Below are 19477 nucleotides of genomic sequence, written 5' to 3'. Positions count from 1 at the left end.
CTGAACACACATGCGCATGGTATTATGTGCATGTATCTAAGTGCAATGCGTACATCAACGACTTTAATATACTAATATACATTTTTTATCATTCAATAAAACTCGTTGAATGATCGATTAAACGTAATACATTTTATATAAAATATACACAGTTTATAATTTTAACCACTAAAGATGTGCCCCTAAGGTACAGATTGTTTTCACAAGATTTTATATAATACCTATGCACGATAATAATCGATTTACCATATTATTAAATGTTGTTATTCACTTATTCCTATATAATACTATTGATAAGACGTTAATTTTCTTATAAAACCATTTTATTCGTATTTATTATTTTATTCAAATCGTCGAAACAATAATAATAATTTATATTTGGTAAAATACAATATGATATTATAATGTACATATTACATTATTTTACTTCTACACGGGTTTTTAGTATGAATATTGAAAATATGTTATGTTTACATCGATATAGCGATACGATCTTTCAAAGACTGTAATCTACAATTCCGGTACAAAGGTTGTCAAAACGTATGTTTAGGGTTACTTGTGCAACGGTGTTTGTAGGGTAAATGGAAAGGTTGTAAAAGAGCAGCGGTTGAAATTAACCTGGCGACTTTTGGAGGGGTGAAAGACTTTTGACCCGGAGGCGATGAAACTCAATTTGAATAAATCCATTTGGTATACCTACCTACGTTGTTTTCAGTTTCTACCATACAGAGAAGACCTTTGGGGAATAACATTTTCTTTTTTGACTGCAGTAAAAGAATAATAGTGGATTCGCAGCTTCTATAAATAGGTAATAGGTGCTGCTATTCTGTTTTTCTGGTTAATCGACGTAGTTTTACTGCAGGTTAAAACAATATTCAGAATAAAATAACGATTCGTAGTTGGGAACATACATTTATGTATTTCATTTCCCTAATGTATTTTTGATGTTTTGAAAAATAGTTATTTTTGATATTTTAAATTTTTAATATTGTTGATCAACAATTCAGAAAGATAAAAATATATTATGTAAGTTGTACTCGAGGTTATACTGCAGGTATTGAATAAAAAGTTTATAAAAGTTTGAGAAAAGTTTTTAAGGTCATAACTCATAAATCACTGAAAAATAGTTGCACTAATAATAATTTACATAAAATATGCCCGATATAAATAACGATACCTTTCGATAATGGCTCGTCATTAAGAATATTATTTAAAATTTATTATTCCTGACTGAATAAACTCGTCATCATTAATATTATAATACAAGTGTCGTCGTCTGCACGTTAAAAATATATGAATAGGCGGTAATATAATACATAATATAATACAACTTTTAATAATTATAGATGTATAATATACGATATATTTTGTTGGTAGTAATTAAATATTTATTGAAAATTATTTTTTAAAAGAGCCACGACGTGCCTTTTACGTTGAAATCAATATTTAAGAATAAAAAAAGCAATAATTATGTGGTCGTTTTGCCGATATTGTGAAATCCACTGTCGCGAGTTCAAATATTATTTTTCAAATGCTGCATGATATTATTTAAATAATATTAATTTATTCATAGAGTTCCTATATTATCATTATTTTAGAAACGCACAACACATTATAATATTATGAGCTCTAAAGAGTATATAACATATTATAGTCGCTATAGAAGAGCTGGACAACGCTGTATATATAATTAATATGTAATAATAACGGTCCGCGAGAATGGCAACATATGTGTGTACTATTATAGTGGTCTGTCATACATAACGAGTAAATAATACTGCACGATACACAACATAACGACATCATAATGTAATTATGTTTAATTTTTTGGCACATATAATTTTCTACTTTTCGGCACGCCTACAACTAGCCGTATAGGCGTATATAGCCGAATGTTGAAGTTTATAATATTATGTTTGAACTCGCTGGGTGATTATTTGTCAGCACTTATCTGGTAAGTCCTATACTAACAAGGAAATTCCCGAATATCGTCACCGTAGAGCGCGAGCGTTTTGATGAAATCCTGTAAATAAAATATGTGACGGTTGATGTTGATGTTTGAAATCCGTTGAAAGTACGTTTTTTTTTTTTAAATTAACACTAGAATAGTTGTAAAGTGAACTAATTTATACGCGCGACACCAGTTGGTTTAGCCAGGATTCTGAAATGGGGGGGGGAATAATTTAAATTAAAGTATAAATTAAACTAAGTTTTTTACAGTTTTTGTATATACATAATATTAATAATACATTTATTAGGAAAAATAGGTATTTTTTTTTGGGGGGGGGGTAGTATACACTCAACCCCCTTCACCCCTGGCAATGCCACTGCGCGTCACAATAATATTATAATATATTTGCCGGATTATCGCGTTAGGTAAACTTATTCGAAACCAACGAGAATTTTCCTCCATTCACCGTGTCTATTACTTTCGTACACGGTACATCCAATTCCCAAGTTCAACCATTTTACAATTGAATGAGTTAATAAAACATATTCGATTACCTTACTTATATTATTACAACGTCAAGACTCAAGAAACGGATAAAATATATATGTACATACCTACCTAGCTAATCACATTAGCCATTAAGTATATATTATACTAAGTATACCCACATTTATAATTTAATCTAATAAAATATGTTGGTTAATGTCTGGCCAAGGGCTAAACTAAACATTTCAATTCAAGGTATACCTATACCAGCTACAAGCCTACAACAATGATGAAAACACTAAGCTTTTTTGTTCGTAAGCCTGAATAGTTTGAATAGTTTCTAATACCTACCTGCAATAACAGCTGATGTATATGGTATTTTTTATGTTCAAACCGGTATAATATTATATATTAAGCTTATAGTTGAGGTTTTAAATTCTAACCCGCATTTTTAAGTTATAACTGAATTCATCAAAAATCAATTAACATCAAAACGACTGTAATTATAAGAATACAGTTCAAGGTAATTATCTATGTAAAAAGTATAATACTATTATAATATTAATACCTAGGTAATTCAGTCATTCGTTCTAGCTACATCGCAACAATACCACGTAACACGCTAGGCTACCAAATATTTTGTATCCGCTGCAATCATAAAACATGTATTTATCAAAAAATAATTATTGTTAGGTATCTATTAAAAAAACTGAAAAGTTTACAACAATGTATATCTGTAGCATTATTGCGTGTGACCAGTGTGCAGTACAAGTACAACATTTTGCCTACGTTTACTTTTTATAAAACGATATGATATCATAATATTCTCGTTATATGTAGGCACACAAAGGTGACGAGTTCCTTTTAATACATTTTAATGTTTAAAAAAAGTCAGGTAAGAGAAAGAATAGTAATTTATGGTTTGAAATTACAAGGTTTTAATTTGCTTAGCACTAATCCATTTTGACAGGAATAAATGTTCCTTGAGACTTTCATTTAATTAAAATTAAGACAATTTAAATGTTTCTTTTTATATATAGTATATACAGATATATATTTGTTTTAGTTGAATAAAACTTGAAAAACTCTCCTGTTGGAAATCCAATTTATTAACCCCCTCCTGTATCCGTTCTGAGACCGTATTGACGTTTTCTTCGTTTCCCATTTTCTACCGAAAACAATCTTTTCTACGTCTTCCGAGTGTCTTTTATGCGTATATACCATCGTAAAGTGTCCATATTACATTTTTCCTCTTTTCTCTCCGCCTTTCTCTCTTGCCATATATATATACACCATATCTTAGACATAAAACGATAAAACGGGGGTCGATTGCGAAACTGGGTCTGTAGGCATTTCACCCTTTTCCAGGAGATTAAAGTTTAATGAGCTGCATGAGCCTAAACAATTTGTCAAAATAGCCAGAGAGACCAAGGCATATCTGATACTTCCGACTTCCGTTATATTTATTACCACACTATGGGCCGCTGTAATTGCAGTTTGGACTACCTATATATTATATTATATTACGTATAGAAGTTATACCTGTTACCATTAGAAATTATTCATCAGTACCTATATAAACTATAAATGTTTGGCATTAAAATGATGACAATTTACCTAATGACGTTGGAAATTATTTAAATGGCTTTTAGGTTTCCCTTATTGTATAATATATATGTACTAATAATATGTAGAATACACCTAAATACTTATTATAATTAATTGATACAATATGATGCCAATATATTATAATATTATTCTATCAATCGGTTTGTCATGCTTTTCGATGTTAAATGGTCACCCACACAAATACACAATTATGGACAATTGTTGATTTTATAAAAAATATTATTTAACAATATTGTTCGGCCTTGATCCCTATAGAGTATACCTATCTATTTTTTTTTTTTTTTTTTTTTTTTTTTTATTGGGTAACCCGCGGCAACATAGGCCATTGGGTGTGGGGAGGGCACTGTAGGTTTTATATTGGGTAGGTTTGGTAGGTTTTATATTGGGTAGGTTGGTACACGTGTGTGTTGTGTTTGGCAGAATTTCTAATGGGGCACCCGTAGGTTTCTGCCGTGCCCCGGGGTGGGGGGATGGCGGCACTTGTTCTCCGGACACCGTGACTTGCACGGAGAAAAATGCCGCCCAGTGGTCGAGGATCGAACTCGGACCGGCTGTGCCGAATCCGTCGCGTTAGACCACTCGGCCACCTCGTCCCCCCACCTATCTATTGTATTTGATCATATGCATTGTTTCGTCGACGACACCAAATAAAATAAGCCCTTTACTATATAGTAGGTATCTATATTGGCTATTATATACCTACCTGTATAATATAATATTTTAAATATAACAAAATCCAGTATATCAATGTGTCGGTTAAATGTATTTACAAGGTATTTACCGAATTAGAGTCAATTTCAGTACACAATATCAAATATAAATTATAAAGGTAGATAATATACAAATCATTAATTAATATTTAATAGTAATAATATACTAATATACACCTCAGTAAGATGTAGGTACCTATCAACATTTAATTAAAAATTCAAATTTAATACAGCAAGAAAATGTCAGTCCTTTACGCGAGGCTTTACCTTACGTTTTAGACACTTTATTTTCATAGGACTAGAAATTAATTAAAGTAGGTACCTACCTATATTGTATTAAAACGGAAACTATCCATAAATGTTGTCATTAATGTGGTATCTTCCAAAATGAATTCTACAATAATGTGAGGTATATCTTTTATTCAAATGGATGAACAATATACTTTCACAATATTATGGAGATTCACTTAATGCAATGAATCATATAGTGAGATCTTTGTCGATCCTTTGACAAATGCTCATACAAAAAAGGATCAACTGTTGTGTAGGTATAGTTTGTCTTTGTGGTTAACAATTTTTAAGTATATTATTATGTGTGGTACATATTTTTCATAATTATCTCCGAAGTAATTAATAATAACCGTGTGTATTTTAAGTAAGTACCTATACCATTTTACTTAACAATTATTACAATCTATAGGTAGGTCGTATAGGTAGGTACCTAATTGAAGCATGTTAGAGAAATATTAACGTACTAAACATTTTTGATTGATTTTTGAATTAGTATTTTAGTTTAAATTAACCGTAATTTATTATTTTTTAATTTAATTTAATATACATAATAATTTATTTTAATTATATTATAATTTCGAGGTACTTATAGACTATACAGCGCATACAGTAGTCGTGATATTCGAGTAGAGCGCGTATTGGAAGATAGTCCATTAACTATAATATAATAATATTTTATTTTTTATAAATTGGAACATTCTCAAAACGAGTCAAATGTATACAAAGAGTCTGCTTGGTTATGAAACATAAAAATACCTATATTATAACTTCACGGCACGTTTATACATTTAGATTATTATTGATCTATATATCAAGCATAAAACAAATTCAACTTAATTTTGATTAAGGATTGTGTTTTTGAGTTTGATATACTGGAAGCCATAACCTGTTGGCCCTAGGTGCATTTATCATGTTTCCTTTATGTACGCAAGACGCACTCCGCAGATGCAATATCCTGTAAAAGTATCTCTACATTGTTGTTGATAAATTCGATATCATTTCCTCTACAGTAAGGTGATACTCATATATACCTACCAAAGACACAATAGTAGGCCGACGACGCCTAACATATTGTAAATTGTAATATAAGCCTAATGCTGTACTAAATATCCTGTTTAAAATTGCAAATTATGCATTTAATTTAATACTGAATAATTATATTAATTAAATCGGTTATCAATTCTAAAAATTAAATTAACTAAAAAACTTTATACCAAAATGAAAAAATATTTATTTTGTTGTATTGTTTCAGAATTGTATCGATTATTGTTGGATACATCAAAAATTGTTTTAATTGCATATTAAATCATATTTGTTATATTATTGTTATACATGACCAAGTAAAAATGAAAATAGTTAAGAATAATATATTAAACTGATGAGTATAATGGCACTGTAGATTGTCACCGAAGCTAAGTTTAGAATAATAAAGAAATACATTCATAGCTCGAAACCTAAACTAACAATTTGTTTTTACACTTTTCATCACGTTATAACTTATTCGTGGTCCATATTATAATAGAGGTCATAATATAGTAGATGTTATTCGGTTTTGGATATTGAATATGACGTTGGGATTTATATAATTTATTATTTTGAATGCGTTCGTGGTGTGAAAATGTACGTGGGTCGATGCGTTCAGGTTCATTGTAATGTTTTACAAGCACAACCGAAAGTATCATGAATATAAAAATAATAGTAGGCAATATACGTTTTTTTAAAATCTGAATAAATATTTTGAAACAAGACTTTTATAGTTTTATTTTATTTGTGTAGTTTATACTTTCTTCTTTGGAAATTGAATATAGTGCTGATATTTAAACTTAAAATGCTAGTCTGTTTCACTTTTATTAATATATATACAATAAAAACAGACATTCTTTATTGAATCGTTTTCATTGAGGAACAAATCGATATTAAATTTTTATTATAGAAAAACGATTGTTTTAAGCTATTTAAATTTAAAAGTGTTAAAAAACTATTCCATCTCTGAAAACATCCAATGGCATAAACACATTTTTGTTTGAAAAAAAATGTTTATGTTGATAAGTGTATGTATAAAGTTTAAAAGAAAACTCTTAACTTGGGGTTTGCATAATATCATAGTATTACACTTGTGTTGTAAGTTTTTTCATAATGCACTTGTCAACACTTTTTTGTTGACATTTTACAAGTTTAATTTCAAACAAAAATATTTTATCAACTTATTTAAATGTGAAGTTGTAAGTCCTCGTGGAATGTGGTGTTTCATAAATAAAAAACAAATTATCTTAATAATAATTAATACGTTTTAGTTGTATATAGGTACAATGAGTTTACACACGTAAAAGTCTTGAAATCAATTACGATTATAATTTTAAACAAATCTTTGTAATTAGTATAGGTACTCAGGATCGTTATTTTTTGACACATATAATATTAAAATATCATATACTTTAATACTTATATATCTTAAATATTATAATATCTGAATTTATATAAATAACATTCCTATATTTCACTAAATATATTTAGGTATGGTTTTATTTTTTCACATTTAGACTAATTCAAGGCATAATGAAAACAATATGTCAAATATTCAAAATAATTAATTCACGCATACGCATATCGACATAATAAAATATAATATATTTTGTAGGTACAATGTCGTTTAAATTTTTTGCGACGTAAAATGTAATGGCTACATTAAATACCAATACATGTTACAGGTTTACTACTTGCAGACAATTTTTTTAAATCCGGTCAATTGTTGTCAGACGTGATTTATTTATTAACTATATCAGTATAAATAGTATTGAATAAAAAAATAAAAGTATACATTAGAATCTAATATTTTTAATTTAAATGATAAAATAAAAAACATTTTTATACCGGTAACTGTGCCTTACTAATTTCAGAACAATTTATAACAATATTGAGTAGGTACAATATATTATATGTGGCTTGGCGTGGCGCGTTGGCTGCTACCAGCAGTCGCGGAATGCGACTGGGAGTAAGTAACGGCCACAGTTACAAGCTTCCGGATGGGTGACCACCCGGGTTCATAGTAGTTAAAAACCTTGCCGCACATACACGTGTTTTCTACCTACCGTAACAACCGTTAAAACAATCGTAAAATCAACCTACCATACCAACCTTACCCCTACCACAGTTCATAACCCCTACAACAGCTAATGGCCATAGTCGCAGGGCTTAAGTTCAATGAAATAAAAAAAAAAATATATATTATATATTATAATACATTATAATTATATAGATATATCATATCATATAATAGTGTGTGCAGTAAGTTGTATGGTAATACCTACGTATTTTGACAACGATAGACCGAATCATCTGGATCTGACCTTTAACACCTAGAAATTAGAAACATATAAAAAGCACGATAACGACGTGTTATAAAGTTTTGGTGAACCGCCGCGGCCGTGGTTAACATTTACTCAAGTATTTTCAGTTACTGAATAAACATAATATGACAATGATAAATCTTCACGTTTGTACTGAACATGCATGACAACATAGGTAGCAGGCACACAATATATACTTAGTACCTACAACCTACGTTTATACTATACAATAATGTACTTGGTATGTATACACGTGTGCACTGCTGTGGCGTCATTATATAATGTTGTGGGATGCGAGGGTGTGCGTTTGTATCCCGCGTGATGTATATTTTTTTAATGCCCGTATAAATTATGTAAAAATACATATGGTCGTTTTGGCGAACAAAGTGATCGGTTTTGACACATTTCGGTATTGATTAATTTAGAGCCGAGTATGTATAGGTACTATAAAATAACTACCTAACGCACCAAATAATATATACAAAATTAGACGGCTATAATGATATTTTTTATAAATAAATTATTTATAGATGGACTTATTTAAAATATTTAAATACGTAATTTAAATTTGATTATCTACCTACAGTCAACGGTTCGAGTTTTGATTTTGTTTTAATAAAACGGGATATGAGCATGAAATTATAGCGAACAAATGTTGTACTAATACGCTATGAAACACTAAAAGATGCTAAGTTAAAAATCGTAAAAATTCACTGACACTCGACAATATCAAAATATGTACTGAAATATAAAATCGTATATTATTTTTTTTCACGGAGTCGATGTTGTTGTGAAACATTTGATTTTGACAAAAATATCAGAGATGGTTCTTTGAGATATTAGGAGAGCAGTTTTAATCGCTTTAAAAAATATATCAAGTTCTTTATCCAATTCACCACAGAAAAAAAGTGGACTGAGGAACTCTAATAAGCGATACACTTATGGTAGCGCTGCATTTTATATTTGTTCATTTTTTCCAGGGCAAAGTCTGGTTATACAGCTAGCAGTTATTATTTATGTATATTGAGTGCCGCATAGACATTTAGACCCCTACTTAAATGTCATGGTCACAATAAAAAAAAAGAATTGAAACTTGAAAGCCCATAATTTCACTTTTCTCAATTGCACATATTATTCAAATACGACGTAATTTTATGAAATAAAAACTATATCATTACTGTAAAACAATTTCAATTTCAAAAATTTAAATAATTCACAGTAAATACATAAATAACTTTGATCAACAAATTTGCAATCATCTTATACATTTGCTGTCCCCAAAACTTTGTCACCCATGGCGTCTGTCCCGTTACCCTTGTGGGGGGGGGGGGGGGGGGGCACTGAATGCGGCTCTGCGTATTTCATTTAATGTGATCATATTATTATTATTGCTGTTGGTGACTTGTTGTCGGCCGATTTCACACCGCTGGATGCAATGACGTGAAACGAAGTGCATGTGTGTAATACAGTACAAGTGAATAATACACGCAAATACGTCACTGCAGTGCAGATTTCGGCCATCAATGTTTCTTGCGTGACGTTATGCGCGTGCATATATATATATACGACACGTAAACTGGAACTGCTCGTGACTCACGTGCGGGAGTGTCTTATAGTATAGCGATCCGGCGACCGCCGCCGACGCCATCCGCCGCGTGTTGCAACCCGCGCCCGACGCATTCTTCGTACGTGTTCCGTACACGCGGAGCCGGCAGCGGCGGTGGCGCGGCCGCGGCGTCCCCATAGGTGTTCGCGGGAAAAGACGCGGACGGACAAAAAGGCGCGTGCGTTTTTCATCTCGTCACCGTTGGCAACGGGACGGCGGCGGCGGCGGCAGATGAGTCATAATATATTACTACGAGCTTTCCCGGCTACCGGATTCCGTCGACGCCGCCGCGGGGCTTCTCCCGCGGGAAGAGGGGAAAACGCGCGGAACGTTAACCTAATTGCGGGCCCTTTTTCCAAGCGCGCCCCCTCTCGCACCCATCGGCCGCCCCGCCCCTAGGATATTATTCTATATATCCCGTGTATTATTATATGTCATTCCCGTTTCCCGGCACTCGGGGGGCGGCGGGGTCGTGTCACTTGCGGCGCGGGCCGAAGCCAATTTGCGTGTTCGCCGTGGCGCCGCCGCCGCCGACGCGCAGCGTACTATACAAGTGGAGCACGATAACTACCCGAGTGCAACGGTCACCGGAATACCGGATATATATTATGTGCGCTCCACTGATATTTATAATATATTATATAATATGGCGTCTACAATATACAATATGGGTACAATAGTATACATATATACTACAGGACGACGTAACTGCAGAAAGACCTGACAAGTGAAAAATGAAAAATTGGCACTATAGTTAAACGAATAAAAAAAATTATTTAAATTATACGGATAGTAAATAATTTAATATTTAGGTCAAATTCATGTCAGAAAACTCTCAAAACAAATGGTTCTGAATATTTGGAAAAAACTTAATACGTTTTTTACACTTTTACAGTTTTGTGTATTACGATTTTAATTAATATACCCAAAAAATATATTGCTATTTAAAAAAATTCTAAAAAACTAACTGCTCGACTTAAATTATAACGGGTTTACCATAAAATATTTAAAAAAATTAAATTTACAAATTGGCTTTTTTCAATTTTTTTATTTTCTGTGTTAATAATAAAATATAAAAATTTTAAATTGTATAGTTATACCTACTGTGGTTTTAACGCGAGCGTCTATATGAATTATATAGAAAAATATTGATTAGAAGAAAAGTTATTACATTTGTCAGCCGTCTACAGGTCATTCTGATACATCTTGCGTATATACTTGTACAGGTTAATCCATTTTACGTAAAATACTCTTTATTTCAGAAAACACAAACGTTTTTGAAAATATTTCTATTACATAATTTTTAGTCGTTACTAAACAACATTTTTTACTATTTGTTTAAAAAGTGTTTTACTCTTTTAAATGAGACAATATATGCATTTTTAATTTCATATTCCGTAACAGAATATTATTTGGAGTATTTCGATTTATAAAAATCAAATTTTGGTCAACTCGTTTATTGGTTATAAGTAAAGACCGGATTTATATGTTTTTACATATCGTTACTGGGTCTATGCAGTCTTATGAGAGTAAAAAATGTGGATGATTTGTTCAATTCTGAATGCATAGAAAAAAGTTTTTTTTGCATATTTGAGAATATTTTATGGGTTAGAGAATATTTAACTCATTTAGCATATTTTGGAATATTTCGTTAATTGTGAGAAAAAATTTGTATTTATTTTTAATTTTAATATTACGGTACCCAGAAAAAATTTTTTTGAACATTTACAATTTTTTATTTTATCATTTCCAACTCTTACTAAAGTGCAATAATATTCCATTAGAATACGAAACTTTAAATACCTAATAATTAACTCACTATTAATATAAAATTGAAAAAAAAAAATTTTAAACTCATATTAATAAGTAAATATAATGATGTTTATTGATTATTTTTGTATATTTTGCATATTTTAGCATATTTTTTAAATTTTTAAGAGAATATAATGAGAATATTTTAAGGTTTTTTCGAGAATATTAGCATCAAATTTAAGGTATTTTAAGAGAATATAAATCCGGTCTTTAGTTATAAGCATTTAAAGTTTAGTTGAGCGGAGAGAACCAATCTTCTGCAGGATACCACTGTACTACTCCACTCCGTTCATGTAAAATGTATATACTTAGGTATAACTCATAGATCACAATCGTCCAAAGTTTGATGTGAATACACCAAAAAACATTCTGCTTTGGAATAAGAAATTTAAAATGCATGTTGTTATTAAAAAGTTAACAATTAAAAAATGATAACGATAAAAAGTATAGGTATGTTTTTAAAAAAAAAGTTATTTTTAACTACTAAAAATTATGTAAAAAAAATATTTTCAAAAATGCCAATTGTTTTTTTAAATAATGAGTGTCCCGCGTACAATGTATTACCCGGTATATCTATATATATATTTTTTGTATAAGCATACGTTTATATATTATTAGGTAGGTATATGGTGTACAAAGCTTAACGACGCCGCCACTGCCGGAAGTGTAATCGGAAGTGTGGAAATTCAAACAAATGGTTGGGGGGGAGGGGTAATCTGATATTCCGTTACCGTTCACGACTCGTCCAGAAGCGGCGAAAAATGTTTTTATTCGTTCCACGAGATTTTACGTCTTTGTCAACATAATAATATAGGTAGGGACGCAGAGCGTATACAGTGATATAACAAAATAGTTGTCGTCCATCAATCGTAATATTCGGGTTCTTAACAGTATTTAAATATAAAGATGGTACCTATGATAGGCGCGGTATATTTATATTTTATATAATTAAGTATAGTATAATATTATATGTAATCGGTTAAGTGATTAAATCTCAAGAAATGTGGCGAAACCGTAAATTTAATGTAAATTATGAAGTTATTGGTAGGTATCTACTAAATATACCGGTTTATAATTTTTATAAATTCCGTTGATGTTTGATTAAAAGTGTAGTAAACTATATAATTGAAAAAACTATTCGTGTAAAATTGTAAAAACATAATATTCATTCTATAAAAATTTAACCTCTACTTTAGAGCCTGATATTCCAAATCAAATTTATAAAATTTGTTCAATGTATTCTTAATAGTTATACAATTATAGTTTACCAGCAAGATTTTATTTCAATAATATTCATTTTTCCCCTCATGTCTTTAATTTCCCACAGTCTTTAATGAAAACAGTATACCTCGTATTTCTCCGATTTTGTAATGACTTTAATATTATGTTATCTTTAATATTCTACTACGTATTACTATAAATTATAATTTAATATCATAATATTATGGTGTTTATAGTACTGTTTACTAATATTTATTTTTGAATATTACATAATAATTATTTGAGTACGCTTAATATATGTTGAATAAATGATAATGTAAGGAATATTTTACAACCTATATCAGTCTCCTCGATTACACATTTACACTGGTAAAGCTGTTCGCTGTTTACTGCTACTGACTGTAACCAATAAATTTGTCAAGTATAACGCTTCTATTTAATAATCCATTTAGACATGCAATATTTTCTAGTGTTCTATAGTATTCACTTAGCGTGTTGTATATTATCTTTTGACTTTCTTATTAACATATTAACGCCATACTGCGTTTTTTTTATCTTGCAATATTTAATAACAAAATAACAAGATGTTTAACATAGAACTTACATAAATATACTAATAATGGCGTCTAATTTGATATTTTGATCAGAATTATTAGGTATAAATAGAATTGTGAATAGGTAATGAATACTGAAATACTGCATAACGACAGTAAATAATAATATTATTAGGTACCACTCTAATTAGAAGATATTTTATTGATAATTGGTTCTACAGGTAACCTAAATAATAAATATTGTCCTGTGACCTTGAATACTATTTTTTAATACGTAAATTACTTTTTATAATATTAAAAAAACAATTTCATATTTCTTAATTCAAAAGTGTCTATTCTTAAATATTTAAACGTTCTTATAATTTATAATAATCTTTGAAGCATAGTGTTTAATGTAAAATCAAATAAACAATAATAATTTATGTTAAATGGAGTACCTAATAGAAAATTAATATTGTTAAATAAATTAACTATTAAAACATGTTAATGTTGAAAATGTAAAAATGTTCGATATAGGTACGAATCACGTTTTTGAAATACTATAGATAACATATTCACGAACATATAACCAAATAATCAAATAATTAGAGCCAATTTCTAACGGTCTGCATTTATTTATTTACTTCTGTACTTCTATACTTTGAATGCAAATGTTTTAAGTTGGTTAAAATTAAACTTCTTTCGTTTCCAAATCTTTTATTTTTTCATAAATAGATATATGAAATTGAATACATTGTAATAATAGTTATTATGATGACATAAACAAAACCATGGTTAATAAATTGAATATGTTAGTTACATTAATTATAAGTTTTATAGAGCTTCATATCTGTATATGTGTAGTATTAATGATACAAAAAGTAATAAAAACTAATAAGATACCAGATTAATAAGTTGTTAAGTACCTATAGTTATAAGAACAATCCTAAAAATGTGTAGAATTAATTTAATTAAGTAGATACATTTTATATGTTTAACTAAAACATTAGAATGTATATCAAAATTACAAAATAAAATGTGTTATTTTTCTATTAAACAAATATGATTAGAAAACATTAAAAATATGTGTTTATAATTATGTACATACAATTTAAATTTAATTTAATTTAAAGTAAGGAGTAGGTATTATATGTGTACACGGAGTACCGACTATTATAAATTATAATATAATATTATAATTAATTGGATTAAATATATTTGAACTACATAAAATACGAAAATTATAGCGGTTGTAACTTGAAAACGTTACAAGTTACAACCAATAGGCAATATCCATCGAATATTATATACCTTCGAGTATATATTTTGTATAATGTATATATTATAATTTTATACTACGTTTTATATAATGAGTAAACAAACGAAAGGGTAGAAACATAGAGTAACAATTTATATACACACACTTAAGTGATTGTCAGTAATGAACGTGTTAGACGAAATTTTCCTGGATCCCGGGGGAATATACGTATAATAATATGTACGCGTCTAATTTGAGAAGGAAGATGCCAGAGACGGGCGCTTTAAAGGGTTACTGGCCCCCGTATGCACTAAAAATAAATATGCCATGGAAAAAAAAGTTTGCTGGCCGACACAGGAAGTTTCATTGCACAGAACTACATACGCATATAATATGTACACCACTGGCGTTATTTTATACAACCTATATAGTTTACTCGTGTGTCTGACAGGTGCATCGAATATACGTCGTGTACTCGTGTATGTACGAAATTCAAACATAAATATTATAATATACAGACTTTATATTGTTTTAAAAATGTATTATAAAGACGATTTTATTGGTCTCGTAAACGTAGGTATGCATATGACGTCTTGTATTCTACAAAGTGTTTCAAACTAACCGATGAAATAAATATTTTTCTTTCGTCTTCGCTGGCAAACAATAGCAACTGGTTAAGTTTGGGGTTAGTATAAGTAATTAAACAAAAATCCACTTATCGTCCTCGGTCCTATTGTTGTTCTATATATATATATAATATACACTATAAGCAGTATACACACACGTGCGTCTTGCGTGCGCGTGGTGGCGAGAGGTGATGATATCTTGCTCACCCTTCAACGTTTTATGTGGACGTTTAAAAACCATTATAATATATACTATGCGAGCACAAACGCTAGATTCATTTACCCAATATAATATATTTTCAATGTAAATCCATAGTCGCATGGTCTTATCTAATCACGTGGTGGTGAAAATTATACAGGCAGCTGATGCAGAGCTTAATGCGTTTCACACGGGGATTTTTTAAATACCTACTTTTCCACTTCAACCAATAATATTTTAAGAATAATATATGGAATATTTTAAAACATACTTTTTGTTACATCAAAAAATAATTTTGCTCGGTAATTAAAAATGTTTTTTTTCTATGGTTTGTTTTACATTATAATATAATTTAAAACTAATTGTTGTAAAAAGAAACGCATACATACGTACTACTGTACGTATTATAGTACCTATTAACCTATATGATATTATGATGATTTATACATTCATATTAAAATTCAGAATATGCAAGAAATGCATAGATAACTAATATAGGTACGAGGTAACCCATACGTTTTGGATATTTTACGTTTATTCAAAATGTGTAAGTATTTAGTAGGTATAGTATTTATTTAGTAGGTATCTAGTCATTTTATAAATTATAATAATATATACGTTACATATGTACGTTAAATTATGACTTATGAAAGGCAATTAACATAATGTATAGTTAAAAAAATTACTTAAAATAACTTAAAATAAAAATTAAAGAAAAATATATAATTCAAAAAAAATAAATTTTTCTAATTTTTTTTTCCAGTTTTCTATATGACCTGTAGTAATATTTAATAGGTACATCATATACAATATACATTATACGTCATACTATTATCTTGTTAATGCGTATTCGGTGTTGAGTATAACGTGTATATATATATATGTTCGTATAATGTATTTACTAAGTTTTTTTTTTCAAAGGGTGGATATATCAATCTTAATGATAAATCTGGAGTCTGGATTTAGCTTTAAAGGGTTCGAGCAATGAGTGTTCAGTGTGGCGTGCTTAATATAGACTGACGTAGAACGTATGCGAGTAAATTGCGAGACTGTCCATAAAGAGATAATTAAAACCTGTCACCCACTATAGATAATCCTACTTTAATGCTTCCAAAACATAATCACGGTTTAGAATTTTGTCTTTAAATGTATACAACTTTGCTAGAATTTAAATTTTCTGCACATACTTTTATAATATACTATACTAGGATGTTGATTGTTGAAATCGTTAGTTACTTATATATACAGTTATACTTAACTTACACACGTACAGATATTATAAACACAATTGTGCGAATAACAAATTTTTCGGATATGTAAGTTGATTGATTACAAATTAAAGCTTAAGTTAAAATCAGCATCTTTAGTAAGATGATTAGTAATCCAAAAAATGTTAATAACTTTGATATATGTAGAATGTAGATTATATCGAGAAATTTTCGTCATATGATGTTATTTAGGCGTTAAAGATTTATGAATTTGAAGGCGTGAAACAATGGAGAAAACATATTATCGAGTGTGTCATCGGCGGGTGTGGACATTTTAATAACCATAATATAAACAACAAAAAACTGAAAGAGGGAGTGAGAACCCGAAATAGTGCGGCTAAAACGAATATTATTATACTTCACAGACACCCTTGTAATTATCGTCACCCCTGTTGTTGAAATAGGAAGTCCTCTTAGCACCTCCATGTTAAAAAGTTATGATATGGTATTTGAATATCTAACTAAACAAACAAAAATGGGGGATGTATATTTGAATATCTACTGGAAATAGAATCAATAGTTATTGCGTTGCTTACTGAAAATTTAAAGCTTGAAAAGATAGACTTTGGAAAAATGAACGATTTTCTTTTATAAATGTATCTGGCTTTCAATAACATTATTTTAAATCGGAATACTCAATAATCATAATATTTTTCATATAAAATCATATATTTGAAATCGTGATGAAAATGAATAGTTATGAACTTGCATTACAAATTACGATAGTTTGCAATAAATATAATTATAATAAACTAATAACTAGGTGATATTTTATACGTTAAGTATTTTGTACTGGAGTTTAATCATTGATACATTAATATTTTATTATAATTATTACCATTATGGCATCATATTTTAGAAGTTTAAAATTGCTTATTCTACCTATGCAGAAAGTAAATTAACCAAAAATAAAAGGAAATTTTCATTTTGAAACGCATACTGTAAACATAAAATCTTCATTAGCTACTTAGGTACAAAAAAATTTTTTTTTAAATAATAATACTTTAATATTCAATCGTAGTTAATAAATATCATATTAAGTAAATTTAAAATGTATTAGTACTTGAAAGTATTCATAGTAATTTAAAAATACTAACATTTTAATTTAATAATTGTGTTTATGTATACAAAATTTATTACTTAAATTATATTTTGAATTTAAATAGTTCCCGCCTATATAATATGACATAATATATTAATATATTGTATACTATATTCGATAATATAATATTTTTATATATTATTGTTTTCTCAATGTTTCGTAACTTTCTAAAATGTGTGTTTTTAATCCTTTTTCAGGGGGAAAAGTCTTAAAATATGAGTAATTAATAACTACCACCACTTTAATTACTATATAGGTATAAATTAAGACAATGTGCACTAGACTTAATTTGTATCAAAAACGTTGTGCACATTTTAGATTTTGTAAAAATTTTAAGATTAATATAATATAATATAGCTACAATCTTTACGTCCTGTAGATAAAATAGATTAATTTTAAAAAAATTCAAAACTAAAGAAAACAATTCTATTCCGAATATAAACCATGCACTATTAAACTCTTTGAATCGTTTTCTTACAGACAGACGACAGTTGCCGAGCTAAATATTATTATTAGGAGGTACCTATACCTTTCAAAATGTCCAAGGAAAAACACGTTCGTATAATATAATATATAAGTATATAATATTTCAGTTCTCTACTACCTATTCTGTACTAGGCGATATTATAATCTATAAGCCACCGTCACGTTTTAACTGCAGTATAGGTACCTACACGCGCGAATGTATTTATTTTGTACGCCCGTTAAAACATAATATTTTGAGATAAATTTAATAAATCGGTTTTGACTTTGTAACCGCCTCGTCGATTGGAATAATATTACGAAATATCGCATACAGGTTTTTATTAATTATTCTAATTTTATCATGTTGTATCGTATTTTTCTTTACCTCGATCGGCGTATCCAAATATTCTCGTCCGCAGAGCACGTGACCAGGTGCGAGGTACCTGTATTTATTGCGAGTGGTACGACATTCGTGTCGAATATTATCGTCCACGATAGGACAGCGATGAGATGATAATAATATACGCCACACACCGCACGGACGGACACCGGTAGAGAGACGCGGCAAAGGAGCCGGCGCGCGCGGGACTGCACCGTACTATAGGCATTCACGTCTCGGTCGGCGCGTCACGTCGACATTTCGCCCACCCCCGAGCGCCGTCGCCGACGCCGAACGACGTTACACACACACACTCGACACACGCGCCACACACACACACCACAACTGCCAACGTCGAAATCATAATATTATATAAATCCTCTTTTCAGACTCTAGACTCTAGAGTATCGGCCAGAGTAGACGCACATATAATAAATAATAACAATATAATATGATTAGGACGCCATATTATTGTGCTTATATAGATACCTACATAGATGTATATAGGTACATATAGCTGCAGTGCTAGACTTGGAAAAATTTAAGTAAGGGGACTCTGACATGTTTACTTTTAAAAAAAGAGCGTCCCCATCA

The 19477-nt window shown here is 29.8% G+C and overlaps 1 protein-coding gene across 7 annotated transcripts in view; it reads right to left on the bottom strand.

The window, feature by feature from the left end:
• LOC132953018 (protein sickie) overlaps positions 1-19109 on the bottom strand; it is an 87735-nt gene extending 68626 nt beyond the window's left edge. For all 7 annotated transcript variants that reach the window (XM_061025558.1, XM_061025559.1, XM_061025561.1 and 4 more), the window contains exon 1: positions 18890-19109. The gene's annotated coding sequence lies outside the window, so the exon portion shown is untranslated. The remainder of the gene's footprint in view (positions 1-18889) is intronic.
• Positions 19110-19477: the final 368 nt, after the last annotated feature.

This window comes from Metopolophium dirhodum, chromosome 9 (assembly GCF_019925205.1).
Source record: "Metopolophium dirhodum isolate CAU chromosome 9, ASM1992520v1, whole genome shotgun sequence".
NCBI classification, from domain to species: Eukaryota; Metazoa; Arthropoda; class Insecta; order Hemiptera; family Aphididae; genus Metopolophium; species Metopolophium dirhodum.
Note: the sequence above shows the minus strand (reverse complement) of the source record. Positions and strands in the feature narration are given on the sequence as shown.